Raw genomic sequence first — 15,637 nt, 5'->3', positions numbered from 1 at the left:
TCTTTTTTTCTTATTTTTTTTGGATCAATTGGACTTTGATGATTCATCTTGTTCAATTAGGTATGAATTAAGGCTTGATGAACTTTCATCATTTCAAATCTACTTTAAGGTGATCATAAGATTACTTTGAGTACTTTGGGATGGTGATAAGTTTGTCCTTAGGTCTTAAGAAATGTTTGATTGATGTAATGATCTCATAAAATTTCCTTGACTTAGGTCTTGATCCATCCATGTTTACACTTACCTTGTTTTGTACTAACTTTTACTTTTAACACATTTATGTTTCCGCAATTTATATTTTCGCAATTTATATTTTCGCACTTTATTTTATGCCCTTTATTGTATGCTCTTTACATTCCATTGCATTTTATCTTTATGTCATTTGTCTTTTTCTCACTTGAGCTCTTTTTTCTTTCCTATCTCTTTTTGCCTTTTCATTTTCCTTTTGATTTGCTTTATTTATTTATTTATCATTTATGATTTCATTTAATTTTAATACAATAAAAAATCCAAAAATATTTTATTTATTTAATCAAGCCTTAACTTTATTTTATCTTATGTATTAAATAAAAAACCAAAAATATATTTGTTGTTTAAATCATTTAGGTCTTGTTGAAAGTTTGTGTGGTCTAATTTCTCGATAAACTCTTGATGCCATGATACCATAATTAAGTTGCTTACTTGAGTATGAATTTAGTTTCTTTGGGGTTTATACCATGTTTAAGTTGAAGGATAGAAAAAAACTTAGAAAGGGGGAGGGGGTTTGAATAAGTGTGACTTTAAAAACTTGTAAGATAAAAACAATAAACACAATTATTTTTATCCTGGTTCGTTGTTAAAGAAACTACTCCAGTCCACCCCCTTAGAGTGATTTACCTCAAAGATTTAATCCACTAATCCAACTGATTACAATGGTTATCCACTTAGAAAAACTTCTAAGTCTTCTAGAGTATTCAGATCACAACTTGATCACTCTAGGAATTCACCACTTAGAAAACTTCTAAGTCTTCTAGAGTCTACTGATCACACTGATCACTCTAGGAATTCACCACTTAGAAAACTTCTAAGTCTTCTAGAGTCTACTGATCACACTGATCACTCTAGGAACCTTTTACAATCAATGTAAAATAATGTTTATAAGAGTATAGATTGCTTCTTATAAAGCTATAATCACAACAGTGATATTTCTCTTAAGTTCTAAGCTTAACACTCACTAAATATTACAAGAGTTTGTGAGGTTGAAGATGAAGTTCGTGAGCTTTGAATTTGACAGTGTTTTGGTATTTTGCGCAAGAGTTATCTAGCTGCTTCTGATCAGAACTTCTATATATATAGGCGTGGAGAGAAGATGGTCGTTGGGTTGCATTTAATGCTTTGCGTGAATAGTACAACTTTGCATTTAATGTTTCACACTTTTGTCAACTACCTCGAGCCATGCTTTTCCTGCTTTTACTGACTTTGCCTTTTGTAGCTTCTAACGTTCCTTTTGTCAATCAGAGATTAGACTTAATAGCCTGTCATCTTGTACTTGCTTCTGGACTCATGTTTGTGAATAACAACGTTTGAATATCAGAGTCAACAGCTTGGTGCAGAGCATCTTCTTTCTTCTGACTTTGAAGAGTTTGAGCGTGATACCATTCAGAACTTCAGTGCTTCTGCTTCTGACTTCATGTTCTTCTGATGCTTCATAGTCCATGTTCTGATTCTGCTTGACCATCTCCTGATGTCTTGCCAGAGCATGTTCTGATGTAGCCATTTAGAACCTTCTAGTCAGTGCTTCTGAGCGCTGATTTGTGCATACTCTATATATATTTCCTGAAATGGAAAATGCAAAGGATTAGAGTACCACATTGTCTTATACAAAATTCATATATAATGTTATCATCAAAACATAGAATATTGATCAGAACAAATCTTGTTCTAACAATCTCCCCCTTTTTTATTATGACAAAAACATATATAATTGATATGAATTTGTAACCAGAATATCAGATGACAAAAGACAATTACACAGCTATAGCTTAAGCATATAATCAGAGTGTATGAATATGTCTCCCCCTGAGATTAACAATCTCCCCCTGAAATTAATACTAGAAGAATTTATAAATAAAAGACTTCCCTGAGTATTTTTCCATTTCAGTCGAGACTTTCACTTTGCATAGAACTTTAGAATATTCAGAGCTTCTGCTTCTTGCTTCCATAGGACAGCTTCAGAGCTTTGAATTTCTCCTTTGTAATCAATTGAAACATAGCATGCTTGATTGTATCAGAACATTCTTGAATGCATCAGAACATTCTTACATTCTAGAATGTATCAGAGCATGAATGATATTATCAGAGCATTCTTAAAAGAATATCAGAGCATGAATGTATCAGAGCAGTCTAAGAAAAATATCAGAACATTCTTTTTGCTTCTGATCTTGAAGCTTCACAGCACTAAGCTTGCTTCAAATCTTTAAGAGCATGCTTCTTTATAGAATTGCTTTTCCTCTTGTATTTGCTTCTCATGTTGAGCTTTTTCAGAATATTTTCAATCCTGCAAAAAACTCAAAGACATAGATCTTACAAATAATGTTAGGAAATGTTGAGACTTAATCCCAGCAACTAATATAATTAATCAAATCAATTATCATGTTTCTACTCCTTTTTGTCATAACATCAAAAAGCATTAAAAGATTCAGATGATAAAACTTTCATTGATTAAATATCAGAAGGTACAAAAGATAGAAACAGATGCAAGTCAAGCAAATGCATAGAAACAAAGAAAACAACTAAGACCAAGGACAGACTACGACGGGCCAAGCCTTGAAGCTAAGATGGCCAGAAGGTTCTTAATCTCAGTAGTGTCTTCCTTCTGATTCTTCATGAATAATCTGAACTCATCATGAGTATCCTCGTGCTTGTCCAGACGGGTAGCCAAATCAGCTTGATTATGTTGAAGAGCCTTCATAGTGTTTATCAAAATAGAGGCAGAAGGTCCAGCAGAAGAAGCATCGAAGCTATTGCCCATGACATGAGGATTCTCAGCATTTGCTTCAACCATGAGAACATCATCTTGATTTTCCTCAGCAGGAGTTTTCTCAGCAGGATGATTCTCAACATCAGCTTTTGATGCAAAAGCATCTTCAGGGTACACAGGAGCAGGGATCTCAGCATCTGGATTTTCAAGAGCCAGAAGAATGTCAGCCAGATTCTTTGGAGGTGTTGGAGCAACCGGTTCTGATGGGCATTCAACTTCTGGATATACCATATTTGGTGCTTTAACAGAGGGATTCTCCCTAAGCCAGTTGAATATAGACTGAAAGTCGCCAGTCAGAACGTTGTATTGAGGCTTCCACGCGACCATAGCCAGAGGATGCACTTCTTCAAGCTCATCAACAGATTCCTTCTCTTCAAGAGATTTCCAGCTGGTGATGGGAAAGAAGTAGCTTTCTTCAAAGTCCCTAAGAAATCCAGAAGGACTAGGAGCATCAGCCATACAAGCTTCTTGAAGCTTTAGAAGGTCAGATTGAATCTCTCTTCTGAAAGCTCTCCAAAGATTCCCAAAAGCAACATAATCCATGTTGGCATTATGTGCTACCTTCAGTGCATCTAAACCTGCCTGTACCTTAAGCTTTAAAAATTCAAAATGAACATCAACAGAGAGTTCAGAAGGTTTGGTTTGGAATTTGGTGGTTGAGGAGTCTGGGTTCAGAATGAAGTAGGTTTTAGATTCTCTTGAGAATAAAGTAGAGGTGAGAGGGAGGAGGATAAAGAGGATGAAGAATCTGCGGTGGAGGTGGTTGAATGATCAATTAAAGGTGAGATAGAAGAAGTAATGGATGTGGTAGAGAATATATTTTCAGAAGGAATTTGAGGGAAAACAACGTTTAAAGGTTGGGAGTCAAGAGTTGGTAGAGAATGGAGTCTTTTAGAAGTGGTGGAAGAGGATGGAATTTCAGAAGGAGGTGGCTTTTTCTGAGGGGGAAGGGAAAAAGTAGATTGAGAGCTAGAAGAGTCTGCTTTGAAAGCATCTTCTATGAGCTTTTGAAACTGTTCAGAAGTTCTAGGTACTTTGAGAGACTCTGTTGATACACGTTCAGAATTAGTAGCAGGTACAGAGTCAGAGATTACAATACCTGAAGGTTTCTTCTGCTTCTTTTCTTTCTTAGCATCAGGTCCTTCTTCTGTGACCTTTCTCTTTAGCTTCTTCTCTTTCTTCTTCTTATCCTTCTTCCTTAACTCATCCAGAGATGGAAGAGTTCTTCCACGAATCCAAGCAGAATCAACAGAAGTTTGTGCTTTAACACAGGATTTCAGATAACGTTTGACATATTTATCTAATTCCTCTTTGAACATGTGAGAGAAACTCACAACAGGAGTTCTTCTAGTCAGAATATCTGGAAACACTTTTGGAGGAACGGTCACCTTTTCAATCAAGTGCATCCTTCTTAGAGACTGAGCATTTAGAATACTCCCACGAATAGTAGTCAAGTTCTGAGAAGAGCCAGCTGCTCTCAAAGTATCTATCAAACCACTCTCAGTCAGAATATGTGATATCATTCTTCTAAAAGGAATAGTACTCTTCTTAAGCTTGGGATTCTTCAGACGTTCTTCTTCTCTAGATTCTTCAACATTTGTCTTCAGATGTTGAAACAGAATGTGTGGTAAATTAACTCTCATGCCTTTTTCAATGCAGAACAAAACATACTTCTGATCTTGATTGACGTAGGTAGCAGAGTTTGTTGGTTTTCTGTGATAGATAGATCCCAGAATTATCTTTGCCCATACTCTGTAGGAAGGCTTCAAATCAGTAGTGTAGGGAGAGGCAACACCAGAAGTAAACAACTCAGGGTCAATTTTGTCCCAATTAGTTCTGCCTGGGAGAGCTCCAGTAATTCCACCTATACCATCTGTCGCACCCCAATTTTTGCCCTACAAATTTCATTCATTTTTGGTTGTGTCACATTTGTATTTCAATTAATTCGTATTTTTTGCATATTTTGGAAAAAAAAGACTTTTTATTAAAGTCAACAAAAATAGCTTACATTTTGCATCCTTGCGTAATTTTATTCGAGTAAACATTTGTTCGAATTTTTATTTTAGATTGCATAGATTTTTTTGTTTTTATTATTATCATTTTAGAAATATAGAAATATATATAGATAGTTTATTGATTTATGTATTCTTATATTTTTTTTTATATTTAATTTTCAAGAATCTCTTAATGAGACTATTATTAAAAACAAAATCATATTTTTCTTTTTATCTTTATCTTTATTTCATTTTTTATTTTATTTTTACCAACAATTTCTTTTTATTATTATCATTATTATTGTTCTTATAGTTTTAGATTTTTTTGTCCAAATACAAAGGACTTTTGTATGTTGGGCCCTTGTTCTTTTTTGTAAAGTCCAGTTTGCACAAAGTCAAACAAAAATATACAAAGAAACAGAATTTGTCTTCTTCCGCTTGCTATCCCATGCCTGCCCCTACACTATAGCTGCCCCAAAACCGTGACCCTGCTCCACCAACCTTGCTGCACATTACTGTCCGAAAATTGCACAAAAATGGATCAGACAGAACCTGCAACAAAAAGAAACAATTCAGTATACCATAATTGTTTGAAAACACACCCAATTTCCCCCCAAAATTCACCAATTCTATCTATAAGAATAGAGATTCACAGCACACATAGGGGAGGGAAAAACGATTCAGGAGACCGAAAAAAAAGAACAAACTCTCTGCATAGTGTGAAACCACCTTTGAACCTCCATACTTCATCCATAAATATCATCAAACTTAAACCATGAACAAACTCCCTTCATTCATACACCAACTTGCATTTTAACATTTCATATACATCACCTCCATAGCAAACGTTTTAGAACCATTCCCAAAATAAACCGTATCTCACCTGCAAATACATTTTCAAATCCAGATCAACAACCATCAATAACTTCATGGTATATGCAATATTCACCATCATCGATTCAGACAAACACCGACATCAGAAGCAAGACAAATAGGGAAGAAGGAACATAGATCGAAAGGAAAATCGAAACACATACCTCCATAAACTCTTGACGGTATCCTTGAACTCTATGTACTTATTTTATCTCTGCGATTTGAAATTGTTGCTTGTTATGTGATTGTTCTTACGAAGTTGAATGTTCATCATGTTGCGGTTACTTTAATTTTTGTTGGCTTTGGGGATTATAGTTGTTATCTGTTTGTTTGTGTTAACCACGAATCATAAACGAGATCGAGATGTGAGGAATGTTTCCTTTTGTTGAATAGCGCGAGAGAGATGAGAGCGATATTTGTTTTCACTTCTCTTTTTTCTTTGCGCCATTGTTGTTGCATAGAGCAGGTCTGAGAATAGACAATGAGAGAGTTATGTGAGAGTTTCAGATTAGGAACAGAGTTGTGAGAAGATGAGTTTTCAGAGTGAGATAAGCGTGAGAGAGAGGCGGACTAACCATGTAGTTTTTTAGGGTTTTGTTATTTTAATTTCTGTGTGGGCCGAACCGTAAGCCCGATCCCATCCTTCTGTACAAAGCCCAGCGAACTCCTTTAACTAGCACCCTATTTTGCATGCTTACTTACACCCCCGTTTTATTTATTTATTTTGCCCATTTAACTTGTTTGATTAAGCTTCTTTAATATTTTGTTTTGCTTTTATTTTCTAATAAAAAAATATAATACAAAAAAACATGTTTCTAGATTTTAGACTTTATTCTCATGTTAAAAATACCAAAAAATATTATATTAATTTCATCAAAATCAATAAACCTTGGTCCAACGCCAAGTCGTCAAATAATTTCTCGATCCAAAGTCGAGTTTTCTTTTCAAAAACCTTTTTCTTAAACCAAAAGATCGTGTGACAAGAAGTGTACACCTCTTGAATACCTCGATTCTTTTGGATTAACACCTTTTTTAAACCTTTCATTAATAAAATCAAGAGATTAAGTGACAAGGGGTGAACACCTCTTGAATACCTTGATCTTTTGAACCTTTCTTTAATCAAACCAAAAGGTTAAGTGACAAGGGGTGAACACCTCTTGAATACCTTAATCTTTTGAACCAAAATACATTAATTTAACCGAAAGATCCTGTGACAAGAAGTGCACACCTCTTGAATACCTTGATCTTTCGAATCTTTTTTTAATCAAATCAAAAGATTAAGTGACAAGGGGTGAACACCTCTTAAATACCTTAATCTTTTGAACCAAAATACATTAATTTAACCGAAAGATCCTGTGACAAGAAGTGCACACCTCTTGAATACCTTGATCTTTCGAATCTTTTTTTAATCAAATCAAAAGATTAAGTGACAAGGGGTGAACACCTCTTGAATACCTTAATCTTTTGAACCAAAAAAACATTTATCAAACCGAAAGATCCTGTGACAAGAAGTGCACACCTCTTGAATACCTTGATCTTTCGAATCTTTTTTTAATCAAATCAAAAGATTAAGTGACAAGGGGTGCACACCTCTTGAATACCTTGATCATTTGAATTAAAAAACTTTAATCAAACCAAGAGATTAAGTGACAAGGGGTGAACACCTCTTGAATATCTTGATCTTTTGAATAAAAATACATTAATCAAACCGAAAGATCCTGTGACAAGGGGTGAACACCTCTTGAATACCTTGATCTTTTGAATACATTAACAAGGACAACAAGTGACAATGGGGCTCGCTCCTGTTCAATACCTTGGGTAAAGACGCGCTAGGTGAACACCTATGCTCAATCCTTTGCTAAACGTCCGTAAACAAAACAACTTCAATTTCATTCAAACCTTTTTGCCTTATGACTTTTAAAACTCTTCTCATAAACGAGACACTTATTCAATTTCAAAATGCGAACATACTTCCACATGTGAAGATCGAATATCTTCCACTCGAATGCGATGATGGCCAAAATCTCGTCTCACTCTTGATTTAGTCATCCATTCTTGTAGTGATCTCATATCCATGTGCGCGTTAAGTATTTCCATTTGAACGCGATCGAGTGCCTCTCGCTAAAATCAACCAACAAAACTTTTCGTGGTTCTTCGCCCGAACTACGATTGCTCTGACTTTCCCATTGCACGAGGGAATACGTAGGCACAAGATACTAACGTCTTGGCGAGCATAATAATAAAAAATCTTTTCTTTTTCTTTATAATAATAAAAAACCCTAAAAATTCTTTCTTTTAACTTTTCTCGATTAATAAGCTAAAAAACGCAAACATTACACTAACACTCAAACACGAAACTAACTAAATGGGTCCCATCGAGTACGATGGAGGTGAGGGGTGCTAATACCTTCCCCTTGCTTAACCGACTCCCGAACCCTAATTTGGTTGCAATGACCATCTTATCCATTTTCTTTTGTGGGTTTTATCGATATTTTCCCTTTCCTTCTTGGAATAAATAAAGTTCGGTGGCGACTCTGTTGTACTTCGAGCGTACGAACGCGTTCGAGTCACATTTTTACCGCTACACCATCAAGACTGTACATTTTCCTTATCAGCTTATCAGTCACAACAACTTCATGCCCTAACACGAAGGAGATGATAGCAGTTGAAGTAACAGTGGCATGTGTCCAGAATTCCTTAACCAAAGTAGGGTAAACTGGTCCAATCAACCTTTCAAAGAAGTTTGTCCATCCTTGTACTAGCATTCCAGTTTTGATTTTGAAATCATGAGCCATAAGATTTTCAAAATCCACCATAGTTTCGCAGAGAACCTCCAGTTCATCATAAGGAATCAAACAGGTCTTCAAAGGAGTGTTTGCAGATTTCTTTTGCTGAACTTGGTTTGAAGATGAAACCTTGCGTTGAACATTTGATGAAGAAGCCATAGATTCACACTAAGATTACTGGGTTTAGAAACTAGGGTTTATGAAAAGAGAGAGAGAGAGAGAGAGAGAGAGAGAGAGAGAGAGAGAGAGAGACGAACAAACACAGACAATGAACAAAGAGGATGAATGGAAAGAGATGAAATGATATAGAGATGGGTTTATATTGGCACGGATTTGAAATGGTATGCAATATGATTCTGAATGAAGGAGATTACAGAGTTTGAATCAGTTAGCATTTAATGTTGAGTGACGTTAGGGTAAAACGTGATATTTTAAATGATTTGCACAGTTACCTAGGGCAGCGTCTCATCAACTGCACGCATGCTTGTCCCTTCAGAGTGAACACGTGTTCATCTTTTGGAATAGCTGGTGACAGCTGTTTTACTTTAAAAGAAATTCTTAATCAACTTAGACATATGAAACGTTAGCAATAACAGAATCAAAATATCTAACTTGATCAACATTTTCAGAACTAATCCATATATCAGAACTTCTCATCCTTTCATTATGGGCATAAATCCATACTAATATTCTTCAGAATGAACTTAAACCTATCTTCAGCAAGGGGTTTTGTAAAGATATCAGCCCATTGATGGTCTGTATCAACAAAGTTTAAAGATAGAACACCCTTCTGAACATAGTCCCTAATGAAATGATGTTTAATCTCAATATGTTTAGCTTTGGAATGTAAAATTGGATTCTTAGATAAACAAATAGCAGAAGTATTATCACAGAAGATAGGAATGTTACTCTCATATATCTGATAATCTTCTAGCTGACTCTTCATCCAAAGCATCTGTGTACTACATCCAGCAGCAACATATTCTGCTTCTGTTGAAGATAGGGCAATTGTAGCTTGCTTCTTGCTGTACCAGGAGATCAGATGACTTCGAAGAAATTGACAACTTCCAGAACTACTTTTCCTTTCAACTCTATCTCCAGCGTAATCAACATCACAAAATCCTACTAAGTTGTATTCTTTAGATCATCTGTAGACTAAACCAACATTAGTACCTTTCAGATACCTCAGAATTCTCTTAACAGCAGTTAAGTGAGATTCTCTAGGATCTGATTGGAATCTTGCACACAGACAAACACTGAATAAAATATCAGGTCTAGAAGCTCTAAGATATAGAAGAGATCGAATCATTCCTCTGTAGAGCTTCTGATCTACCTTCTTACTTACCTCATCCTTACCTAGATCACACGTTGGATGTATATGAGTCTTTGCTTCTTTGCTTTCTGAAAGATTAAACTTCTTCAGAAGTTCTTTCACATACTTGGTCTGATGAATATACGTTCCTTCAGAAGTTTGATTGATCTGGATCCCAAGGAAGTACTTGAGTTCTCCCATCATGCTCATTTCAAACTCAGCCTGCATAGACTTAGCAAACTCCTTTCCAAGTGTAGCATTAGATGTTCCAAAGATAATATCATCAACATATATTTGGCAAATTAAAATATCCTTTTTAAAGGTTTTACAGAAGAGAGTTGTATCCACTTGTTCTCTAGTGAAACCATTATCCAGAAGGAAAGAACTTAATCTTTCATACCAAGCTCTGGGAGCTTGCTTCAGGCCATATAATGATTTCTTTAATTTGAAAACATGTTTTGGAGACTTAGAGTCTTCAAAACCAGGAGGTTGATAGACATATTCTTCCTCATCTATATAACCATTTAAGAAGGCACTCTTAACATCCATCTGATACAGAGTGATGTTATGTTGAGTGGTAAAAGAAATTACTAAGCGAATAGATTCTAACCTGGCCACTGGTGCAAAGGTTTCAATATAGTCAATACCTTCTTGCTGACTATAATCTTGAGCAACCAGTCTGGCTTTGTTTCTTACAACTTCTCCTTTTTCGCTTAGCTTGTTTCTAAAGACCTACTTAGCTCCAATGATGTTAAATCCTTTTGGTCTTGGAACTAGATCCCAAACATCATTCCTTGTAAACTGATTTAGTTCTTCTTGCATGGCAATTATCCAGCCAGCATCTTCCAGAGCTTGATCAACAGAAGTTGGCTCAATCAGAGATACTAGACCAAATTGACATTCTGCATTGTTCTTAAGGAATGCTCTTGTTATGATAGGATCATCTTTCTTCCCAATGATAACATCTTCTGAGTGAGCAGAGTTGAGTCTAGAAGATCTTCTGATAGTTGGCTCTTCAGAAATTCTGAGATTCTCTAATGAAGCAGCAACTTAATCTTTTGAAACTTTGATTCTGGGTTCTTCAGAGTCTGAATTAGAGATTTCTATATCTGCAAAATTCTCAAACTGCTTTGGCTTTTCAAGACCAAGCTTATCATCAAATCTGATATTGATTGATTCTTCAACAACCAATGTTTCAGTATTGTATACTCTGTAGCCTTTAGAGCGTTCAGAATATCCAAGAAGGAAACACTTCTGTGCCTTAGAATCAAACTTATGCAGATGATCTTTAATGTTCACAATATAACATACACATCCAAATGGATGGAAATAAGAAATGTTGGGCTTTCCGTTCTTCCACAATTCATAAGGAGTCTTATTAAGAATAGGTCTTATGGAGATTCTATTCTGAATATAACATGCAGTGTTAATTGCTTCTGCCTAGAAATGCTTAGCCATATTGGTTTCAATGATCATGGTTCTGGCCATTTCTTGTAGAGTCCTATTCTTTCGTTCTACAACTCCATTTTGCTGTGGAGTTCTAGGACAAGAGAAATCATGGGCAATACCATTTTCTTTGAAATAAATATCAAAGAATTTGTTCTCAAATTCGCCACCATGATCACTTCTAACCTTTATGATTTTACACTCTTTCTCAAATTGGATCTGAGTGCAGAAGTCAAAGAACACTGTTGCACCCTGATTTTTACCCTACGATCTTATTTCATTCGCATCATTACATCTCGTCTTATTGTATCATATTTTTACTAATTTTATTGCTTCATAATCATCTGCATCATTTTTTATTTGCATCTAATTCAAGAAAATTCAAAGAAAAATATATACATACATTCATTTTGCATTCATAATATTTTTGATCATTCTTACTAACACTTTTGATTTACAATTTTAAAAAAGATAATTCAACTTAACTTTTGAGTTGAATTTCGATTTAAAATTCAAAAATCATCTTTTCTTTTACTTTTATTATCATTTTGTTTTTTTGTTATTTTTATGGTTGTTAGGTCCAAGACTTTTGCAAGGCCCATTGTATTTTTCTTTGGTCCAAGTCATTTCCATCACACTTCTAGAAGTTCACTAAAGACAAAAATGCAAAATTTCTCTTCCTCTCCAACTACACGGTTTTTGTCCTTCCATCCCACCACTCTGCCATTTTTCAAAATTCTGCAAAACCACCTCCACTACTCCACTACTCCACAAAATCAGCCTCAAATTTGTACTACAAAACAGAAAATGTTCCCTTTGATCTTATCCCAATCCTCATTCAAATTTCTTATTTACCCTCACTCTCATTGATCTATAAAAGAGACTATTCAGCTTACAGAAGAGGAGGAAGAAACCAATACCAAAACTCTGCAAAAACTAAAATTATCTTCCTCCAAAGAAAAAAAATTGCAACAACTTACATTCCATAAGCCTTCATATCACAAACCATTCACTGCACCTTCCTTCATCCATTATTCAAATCACCTTCCATAACCATACACTCACTAACAGTAGCACAGAGGAAGAAAGTCATAAGAAAAACTTTGCAGAAATTTCACGATTTCACTACTCGACTTCCTCCGAGCTTCATCACTCCTAAACCTTTTCACTTAACCTTCAACACATACAGACCTCACACTTCAACCACCTATTCATTTCAGCTTCAGCTAATCAAAAATCACCACAACCTTCTGTTCATAAACCTTCATTCATTCACAAACCGATTGGCAACATCCATAACGTTCAGAGCTTCAAACGAACTCATCACCGAACAACAATCCCAGCCGCATCAACATCGTTCAACAACAACTTCAACAACGGTTCCACGCATCAAGTTGAACCGATCCACTCACAACAGTCCAATCACAGCATCTCAGCCCCTGGTTCGTGACAACATCATCACTACTCGGTATCGCAGTTTCAGCAAATCTCAAAACAACAACACACGGAGAAATACGTCACCTCCAAGAACATTCGGAGTCGGTTAGTTTCCTTTATGAATCTTCTTCATGCTTGTTATAACCTTCATCACCATGATATGCTTGTTGATATGATTGCTTTTGTTATGCTTCTTAAGTAGAATACTATTGTTTGTGCTTGCCGTGAGAGTAAGAGAACCAAGATTTGAGAGGTGATTAGAGTTGTTTGTCTTTATTTTGTTTGAAACCGTGAGTCGAACCGAGGATGTAGATTAAGAAAGGCTGAACCCGTGAGATTCATGTGAAAAGCCGAGAAAGATTGAGAGGAAGATTTGAGAGAGAGGTTTGATTTCGAAATTTTTGTTTTGCTTGTGAGAAGTCTAAAACGGTGAGCATTGGAAGCATAGGATTTGAGTGAGATTGCTGGTTGTTGTTGTTATTTTCATGTGGAGAAATGGAAGCAGAGAGTTTAGAACATGTTTATGGGGAGATTGACAGAAACAGAGTGAAAGGAGGAGAGAGTAGACCGTGAAGGAGAAATTTGAGTGAGGTGGGGCGGCTTGTTTTTTTAGTTTACTAGGGTTTTCATTTCAATTTGCTAGTTGGGCTTAACCCGATCCAAGCCCATTCTTTTTCTTCTTAATTACACCTCATTTACGGTCCAAACACCTCCCTTTCTAGCTGCATGTTTATTTCGTTTTGGGCCTCTGATAATGCTTTAAGCCCATTCCGATTCTCACTCCTAGACCTTGCTACCATGTTTACACCCCATGTTTATCACTCAGCCCTTTTTTTATTTTATTTTATATGTTTCTACTTTAAATTTAGTGTATGTTTTTATTTTCTAATGTTCTCATAAAATACAAAAACATGTCTTTTAATTAGATTTCTTTTTATTTTCTTATTATTAAAAATCCCAAAAATTTTAGATTAGTCCTTTAATTTTCCAATTTTAGGTAGTCATTAACGTTTAAATTTTAGGAGTTCGATTACCACTCATTTAGCTTTAGTTTCTTTTTCTTTTCAACCTTTTAAAATACTTAATAATTATTAAAAGTGGAGAAGGGTGAGTATCCTTGCATTGGGATTTAATTCACCATTATTCACATTTCCCTCTAAAAAATACCCAATAAAAAACACTTAATTTACTTAATAATTTTCAGACTTTAAAAAAGTAGAGAAGGGTGAGTATCCTTGCATTGGGATTTTAATTCACCATTATCTACATCAAAAAATACAAACCAATTCCAATTTTCTTTTCTCTTTTAAGAACATGTTAATTCCTTTCCACGACAATTGTGTAAGTCTCCAAAGGTCGAGCAGCAGTGGAATGCGACGTTTAACATCGTTCATTTAAAAAACACAAAAACATACAAAAATTTGTAAGCCGAACTACGGCTGCTCTGATTCCTTAAAGGGATACGTAGGCATTGGGTCGCGGGGCCTAAACGAGCACATCTTTGTAAATATTTCTTTCTTTTCCCCGTGTTTATTTTATTTTCTTTCTTCGCGCGTTTTCCCTTTAGCTTTTAGCTTTAGACTTTTAGATAACACCCTTAGATTTAGACTAACAAGAGCGGATCCCGTCGAGTACGACGGACGTGAGGAGTGCTAATCCCTTCTCCTTGCGTAACCGACACCCTTACCTATTTCTCTTGGTCGTAAGACCTTTCGTTTGTTTTCTCTTATATGTTTTACTCGATGTTTTCCTTTCCTATTTTGTGGGATAAATAAAAAATCGATGGAGACTTCATTGATCTTTAATCATCAGTTGATGTTCGATCCGGTTGTAACAAACACTGTATGAGACTCATCCTTGTGTTTCAAGAACTTTACCCACGTCCATATTTCTTCCCTCTAATTGATGCTGTTTTGACTGGGCCAAAAAGATCAATGTGCAGAAGTTCTAGCGGCCTAGAGGAAGAGACAACATTCTTAGACTTGAATGCAGGTATGGAAAACTTCCCTTTCTGACATGCTTCGCAAAGAGCATCTGATTTATATTTCAGATTAGGGAGTCCTCTGACAAGATTAAGTTTGTTAATCTGAGAAATCTTTCTCAAACTAGCATGACCTAATCTTCTGTGCCAGACCCACTGCTCTTCACTAACAGACATAAGGCAAGTAACCTTCTGATTCTTAAGATCTTGAAGATCAATCTTGTAAATTTTGTTCTTTCTCTTTCCTGTAAATAGGATTGAGCCATCCTTCTGACTAATAGCTTTACATGACTTTTGATTGAAGATTATGTCATAACCATTGTCACTTAATTGACTTATGGACAATAAGTTATGAGCTAATCTATCTACTAGAAGAACATTAGTTATAGAGGGAGAGTTACCAATGCTTATGGTTCCAGAGCCAATGATCTTGCCCTTCTAGTTCCCTCCAAACTTAACTTCTCCAGCAGATTTAAGCACCAGGTCTTGGAACATAGACCTTTTTCCCGTCATGTGCCGCGAGTACACAGAGTCCAGGTACCATGACATGTTTTCCTTTGTCTTCTTGGCTGCTAAGGATATCTGCAACAGGAATTATCTTTTCCTTAGGTACCTACATTTTCTTGGGTCCTTTTGGGTTATTCTCCTCAAGTTCTGATTGAACTTGGGTTTAGCATGAAAATTAACAGGAGGAACAACATGATATTCCCTATTTTGAGTAACATGATATTTTCTTGTGTGTGTCACATGCTTCTTGGTGTGTGTTATGTGGAAACTCTTAGCATGTGA

This window comes from Vicia villosa, linkage group LG6, assembly GCF_029867415.1.
Source record: "Vicia villosa cultivar HV-30 ecotype Madison, WI linkage group LG6, Vvil1.0, whole genome shotgun sequence".
Taxonomy (NCBI): domain Eukaryota; kingdom Viridiplantae; phylum Streptophyta; class Magnoliopsida; order Fabales; family Fabaceae; genus Vicia; species Vicia villosa.
Note: the sequence above shows the minus strand (reverse complement) of the source record.